This window comes from Myotis daubentonii, chromosome 3 (assembly GCF_963259705.1).
Source record: "Myotis daubentonii chromosome 3, mMyoDau2.1, whole genome shotgun sequence".
Taxonomy (NCBI): domain Eukaryota; kingdom Metazoa; phylum Chordata; class Mammalia; order Chiroptera; family Vespertilionidae; genus Myotis; species Myotis daubentonii.
Window position 1 is genome coordinate 17,791,402 of NC_081842.1, and position 7,823 is coordinate 17,799,224.

Below are 7,823 nucleotides of genomic sequence, written 5' to 3' on the forward strand. Positions count from 1 at the left end.
AGGGAAAATATAACACAGTGGCCACTCTTCCATGGTATTACTTATTTTCATACTGTGAGCAGGAATACTGTATTTACATCATCGTATAACATATAATAAAATTGTATGTGCACAATTAATGTGCATATATTTGAAAAAAAATTATGAAATAAATAGGTGTCTAGCTTTTCCTGTAGGACAAAAAAAAATGGCATGGTCCTGGCCAGGTTGCTCGGTTGGTTAGAGTGTCATCCTGATGCACTAAGGATGTGGTTTAATCCCTGGTTAGGGTACAACCAAATGAACGCATAAATAAGTAGAATAACAAATTGATGTTTCTCTCTCTCTTCCTCTCTCTTTCAAAAGTCAATAAAAAATAAAATTCATTTAGAAGTGGTATGTAAATTCTTGATTTTGCAAGATAGTTTGATGCATGGACAATTTACAATCAAGTTCTGGCACTAGATAAAATTTTATATCAAAAGTTGGAAACAAAAAGTTAAATAGTTGTAAGGGGAGAGATCAAATAATATTTACAAAAGGGACTCTAAAAGAAGAAGGAAAAAAATGTATCTTTCAAGAAAGTCTAACGTAAGTAAAATGAGACTGAAGGTAATCAAAGATAAAGCAAGTATTAATTAGAATATCCCTAAGATAAACCATATTTACCCAGGTAATTAAGGGATGGACACTTCACTTAAATGAAGTTGGAGGCAGCAAGATAATGGAAGGAAATAGATTAAAGTCGGAATGCCTTTGCTGTTGGGGTGGTACCACAGCAGCAAAGATGGGCCCCAAGACTCTCACTCTAGTGTACACTTGAATACATACTTCAAGCAGAAATTGGGAGGATGCTGTGAATATGAAAAGGTAGTTCTGTTGATTAAATTATCAATCTATATGTAAGAGTTGGTGAGCTCTCCATATAAATTTACTAGAGGGAAGAGGAAGAAGCCAATAGTAAAGTATGGTGATACACCTGAACAAAAGAGGTAAGCAAAAGGTATTGAAATTACCACTGCAATGAGATATTATTTTACCTAGCAACAACTCCCACCAACTGACATGCGGGTGTAAGAATTCATTCATCTTTTATTCACCCATCCTCTCAAAAAGTATATGAAATGTGGATTTTATGTAGGGGCCTGGATTATGTGTTGTGTAGGATAAAACAAACAGAAATGAAAATAGAGCCCCTGATTTCATGTTTCTGAGAGTCCAGTAAGCACACTAAAAGCCAACTAGCCAATTCTAGAGAATTGGCACTGTGTTTGCTGAACGCTTCGGAGAGCTGAGTGGTGCTTCTGGTGGTTTTGTAAATGTAATAGAATGTTATGACAATATTGAGAGTCATCACCTATCCCAATATTAAAGTAAGGAAACTAGGAAGGGTGGAGAACTTTTCCAAGTTGATGAAGAATGTCTATTCAAACCTACAGTGAACATATTCAGTGATGAATAATGAGATGCTTTCCCCAAGGAAAACAAACAAGGCAAGGATGTTCCTAATTACCACTCTTATTCAACATCAGACAGAAAGTCCTAGCTAGTACCACAAGACAAGAAATGAATATAAAAGTATAAATTTTAGAAAAAGAAAATGTAAAACTATTTCTTTTCATAGATGACAGGATCCTCTATACAAAAAAATCCAAAAGAATTTTTTGTAAAGCAACTACAGCAAGGTTTTATGAATGCCAATTCCCAGTTAGGAGATGTATATGTTCTGGGGCCCTAGTGCACTGCATTGTGATTATAGGAAACGCTGCTGTATTGTACACATGAAAATTGCAAGCAGAGTATATTTTAACTCTTCTCCCCACACAAAAATGATAATGATGTGATGTGATGGAGGTGTTAGCTAACACTACAGTGGTAATTATATTGCAATATATAAGTATATCAAACTAACCTATTGGACACATCAAATTTACACAACGTTATGTCAACATATCACAGTAGCACTAATATTAAAAAAAAATTTTTTAAAAAATCCAATTGCTTTCCTGTCTACCAGAAATTACAAAATTAAAATTTGAAATTTTAAAATATCACACAATAGTATCCAGAGATCAAATACTTAGGTATAAATTTAACAAAATATATACAATAATAATATCAAAGTTGAAAACCACCAAAATAACTTATGGCCAAAGCTGGAACAATTAGAACAGCAAAATGAACCAAATCATATTGGACTATAACTCAAAGTACAAAACAAATATTTAATAGTATATTCTGATATGAATTAATGATTTAAGCAACGTGGTGAGAATAGACAAATATTCCATGCAGAACAATTCAACATTTTTCCAAATCTATATATTCCATTCTGAAGGAAGTAAAGCATGTCTGTTCACTCCCTCGGTGTGGGCTGAGCACAGTGACTTCCTTCCAAAGAGCACAATTTTAAGACAATAAAAAAAGAATAAATTTAGAGTGGAGAGAGCTCACAAACATTTTCACAAGACAGGCGATCAAGGTTAACATCAGCATTGATAAGTTGTTTCGGTGGTGTTCAACTTTGATATTATGTGATAGCAATGGCAATTTACTTGTGTGGTCTTCTTCCTAAAAATGCATTATTCCAACCTAAGCATAGCAAAAGCATGAGACAAATTCCTATTGAGAAATATCCTAACAAAAAGATGGACCAGGAAACCTCAAAATTGTCAAGGTCATTAGAAGAGAAAAAGTAAGTCCAAGAAACTGTCACAATCAAGAATATCCTAAGGAGACATGACTATTAATAAAATGTTGAATCCTGGGTGGGATCCTGGAACAACAACAAGAGATATTACAGGGAAACACTAAGAAAATCTGAGTAAAGTATGGATTTTATTTTGTAATGAGGTATTGAATGTGTTTGACTAATTGTGACAAATACAGGGTGGGGCAAAAGTAGATTTACAATTGTTTGTATGAAAAATAATGAAATAAATAAATAATACTACAAAAACTCATACCCACAACTGTAAACCCACTTCTTACCCAACCTATATATCATACTAGTGAGGAACTGGGTATAAGGCACACAGAAAAATCTTTGTACCATCTTTGCAATAATTCTGTAAATATAAACTTGTTATAAAATTAGTTTATGAAAATATGCACTACAAAAACATTTTAAATAAAAAAAGGATCAAACATTTCATGGGTATGTTACTCAATATTTTCTTAAGTGTAGAAGTAATGTTCTGAAAGCACTTCCTGAAAAAATATGTATTGAAGTAATAAAACTACTCCTTGGTTTCCATGACACTAATACCCCCTAGATTGTTTTCTTCTAAAATTATATCTAATATTTTTTTCAATCTTTAAATGTAGGTGATACTCAAGATTTCCTCCTTAGCTTCTTTTCTTTCCTTTTGCACTCTAATCAGAAATGTAATTGAGTTTTGTAAAAAAGTTGATAACTTCTATATCTTCAGCACAGATACCTCTAGAGTGTTCAAGATCCCACTTTTGAAATGCCCATAGTCACCCCATCTTCATTCCTAAACTTAAATTTATTACTTTTCCTCTAACCTGCCCCTACTATGTTTAGCCACTGACCAACCAATCTTGCGTGCCAGATCACTGGAGTCAGAAGAGATCTCAAGATATTCCAGTGATTTCCAAGTAAAACACTGGTACAAGTAGAAAAACATGAAATACAAAGACGTAATTGAAGAAAAATGTTGTCAACAACAGCAAAAAAAAAAAAGTAAGACTTTAGTGCGCAGATAAAATAGATTTATATTGGTACAGAAAATACAAAGAAAAAACCATGAAAGAGAAATTGATCAATAGAAAAATATATAAATGAAAAGATAATTCATAAAGTTCCTGACATAACAAAAAATCAAGGGTAACAAAGATATAACAGAAGAGAAATTTCTCAAGATTAATGGCAAATTAAATTATTTACCATGTGCTTGGAAAAACTGATGGGGGAAAATGCAGACCTAGATCACTCCAGCAAAGAAAAAGTTATAATTACAATTTTAAAGAACAAATCAATTCATAGGACTATTAAAAGGAGAGAGAGAGTTTATCCACATAGGAATAAAAATGAGCAGTCACATTATTTCTTACAATATGAAACAATAACAATATCTATATAACACTGGGGTAAATTAGTTTTTAAATAAAAAGATTTAGGTCCAATCATAGAGATCCCAGATGAAATATGATTGCCTTAAACCAATAGAATTAGGTGAAAATCGGGCATAAGCTAATCAATGCACTTCATTGCTTAAACCACAGATACTGGTTTAGAATAGTCTGGACCACATGACCTTAATTGATCTAGTCTTTCATTGATAAATGAGGCATGTATAAATGGTGGACACGTTTCTGTAACTATGACAGAACAAAGCTTTGGCTATGAAACTGTATCACAGAAGACAAAGAAGAGAAAGAAGTTAACTAGCACCTTGTTGAGATTTTTAAAACACAGATTTATTTTATTTTATTTTTATTTTATTGAATAAGATGTTACAAATGTGTCCTTATCCCCCCAATGTCCCCTCATCCTCCCAATCCTGCCCTCACCCTCACCCCCTGTTGTCCACATCCATCACTTATACTTATATGCATTCATACAAGTCCTTTGGTTGATTTAATCTTACCCTGCCTATGACTGGTTTCAGTTATGTGAACCAGGACATTTCCTTACTGTTTAAGCCACATTGAGTTCATTTTTATTTTACAGAAAATGGAAAGTACAGGGTGGGGCAAAAGTAGGTTTACTTTTGTTCATATGGAAAGCAATACAATAATGAATAAATAATACTAAAACAATAAAACTGTTTCTTGTATTCACAACTGTAAATCTACTTTTGCCCCACCGTGTGTTATAGCCAAGAGAAAGTCACGGAACAGTTTGTCCACTAGACCCTCCAGAGGAACCAAAGCTGCGACCATTTGATTTCTGATTTCTGGACATCAGAACGGAGGGAGAATATTTCTGTCCTTTTAAACCATCTAATTTTTAGTAATTTTTTATGGTAGCCCTAGCAATCTAACATATTATTCTTGACTCTTTTAAATAGAGGAAGAACTGAGGTTTAGAAAGGTAAAGTCATGGAATCAAAGGATTAAATTCAAACTATCTGACACCAGGTCCTATGCTCCTAATCACTGGGTAATATTCATTGATCACTCCTTATATAATGGGCATGTATTCTATCAATGTTCATTGTGGTATAATTATTACCTATCTCTCTAATAATATATATTGTAAATTATCCACATTGTACCATCAATGCATGCAACTAGGCTTACTCTCGTGTTTCCTCTCCCCAGTTTGGGCACACCTTTCCTTCCAGCACTTTCCTTGGCTATCTTCCATTTGGAGATAGCATGGGTGTCAACCTTTGCAGAAAAGCTTTCTGGACTGTTTCCTGATTAAAGTTTAGTTTAGCATTTTTTCTATGCCTTGCCATAGTGCAATACATGCTTTTACATAACATAAACATATACTGTAATTTGCTTTTCTCCATTTCCCAAGACTTTATGAACAATGGACTTCCTTTTTCTTATCCTCAGTTAATCTACATAGTCCTTGAGGCTGAATAAGCACTGTTAAGTGATATGAATTACTTAATGAGAAAAATTTTGATGGGATTAGTTAATTTTAAATACAGAAGTAGTCTTGAGTTAGGAAAAATATCAATGTTTATAGATCCATTTAAAATAACTAATTTGAAGTTTATGGAATAAATACAAATTCGAGTACAAGAAGAAACTAAATTCTAGAAAACAATGTTTTTGAGTCATTTCATACTCTCATTAACAGACTTGAAGATAATAGGATAAATGAATAATTTAACACTCCATTTAAGTGATTTTCTTATTTGGAATTTTTGTTTCTTTATCACAGTTTAAGTATATGCTTATCATCTGACTTATCCCTATGTTAAGTTTTTGTGTGGGTTGAATTGTATCCCCAAGATGACTTATTCAGGTTATAACCCCTGGTACCTATGAATGTGACCTGATTTGGAATAAGGGTCATTGCAGATTTAATTAAAATCAGGTCAGACTGGAATAAGTTGGGTCCTTAAAGCAGTATGATTAGCGTCCCTATACGAAGAGAAGCAACTTAGAGACGGACACTCAGAGAGATGGCAGCCATGTGAAGACCCCAACACACAGGGAGAGCACCAGGTGACAACGGAGGCAGCGATTGGAGTGATGCCTCTACACACTGAGGAACATGAAGGATCGCCGGCAGCCACCAGAGGCCAACAGAAAGGCATGATGGGGCAATGATCAGAGGGCGCAGAGCCTGCAGACACCTTGATCAGACTTCTAGCCTCGAGATCCCTGTGAGCATCAATTCCCGTTGTTTAAAGCCACCCACATTGCCATATGTTATTGTGGCAGCCCTGGGAAATTAATACGAGTTTTTAAGTTCTTGAATAGAAACCCAATTTTATCATGGCCTCACCACTTTCATTCTAAAGCACCTGCTTTGAGTTCATGGAACTTTAACTTCTGAAATGTTTATGCTTTGGCATCCAAAACAAAGTAATCCTGGTCATATGAACTGAACTTGATATCCTGTTGCATTATATATATATATATATATATATATATATATATATATATATATATATATATATATATATATATTCTAAGAAGAACTTCTTTTGTGAAAACGTGAAGGGAGAGATAACATTTACTGAAATGGAATGTAGATCTCTGGGAAAAAATGGCATTGGTGGCAAACAGACTTGCCCTTTCATCTGGCCAGACCTTTCAGCATGGCACTCCCCACACCACAAAACATACTACATTTCAGATTCACAACCTTCAGAAGTCTGGGGTGCTCAGGAGAGGGAGGGAAAAGCCTGTGATGGTTCTGATGTATCCATTCCATACTTCACCAGGCTGAGATGAAACGTAACGTATGGAATGCTGATGAGGTTCTAGGGTTAAGATCTCAAGTCTGCTGAAACACTATTCATACCGCCTTAGCCTTTTGCAGTAAAGGTTTAAATAGGTTTGCGTTTCTAAGCAAAACCAGCAGGACATTGAACTGGACAGATAATGCCAGTCTAAACTTATAAACTTTAGCTGTCCTCTCAGAGAATGTGGGACCTCTAATCGCACACATAGTATCCCTGTGATTAAATGTAACGAGAGCAGATATCACGGATGTGCACGGCCGCTGGGGACCTTAGCTAACCTGCAAAAAAGTAGGCTGTTTGTCTTGAGAAACTTCTCACCTCTTGGTAAACTCTCCTCGTCAGCCCTCAGGCATCCAGGTCCTCACGCTGCCCTCTGGCTGTCCTGGGTCTCCTTGCCCACTGAAGGCCCACAGCCCCTCCTCCTGGAAATGCAAGCCTGTACCTCAAAATCACACTTCCTATCAGTTCTACTTTTTTTAAAAAATGTATTTAGCACCCTTATGTTCATGGCAGTTCCACTTTTCAATCAAAACTCCAGTTTCCTCTGGCTGGTTGATTTTGGCAGGCTCTTAACTGAACTCGAATCTGATCATTTGATTCAATTAATTCAAAGTAAATTGTAAATGGCTAACTTTCTGAGGGAAGCTGAGTTCTTGACAATTTCATTTGTAGAATATCCAAGGGAGAGGTATTGAACTGTAAAATTTCTGAGTGCCCTTTGTTTATACTCAATTTTCTTCCCTTGCCTTCCTTCCTTCCTTCCTTCCTTCCTTCCTTCCTTCCTTCCTTCCTTCCTTCCTTCCTTCCTTCTTTCTTACTTCTTTCCTTTCTTACTTCTTTCCTTCCCTCCTTCCCTCTGTCCTTCTTACCTTTCATTCCTTCCTCTCCCCCCTCCCTCTCCCTCTCCCTCTCCTTCTCCACAATGGGACACCCCCTTTTTGTAAA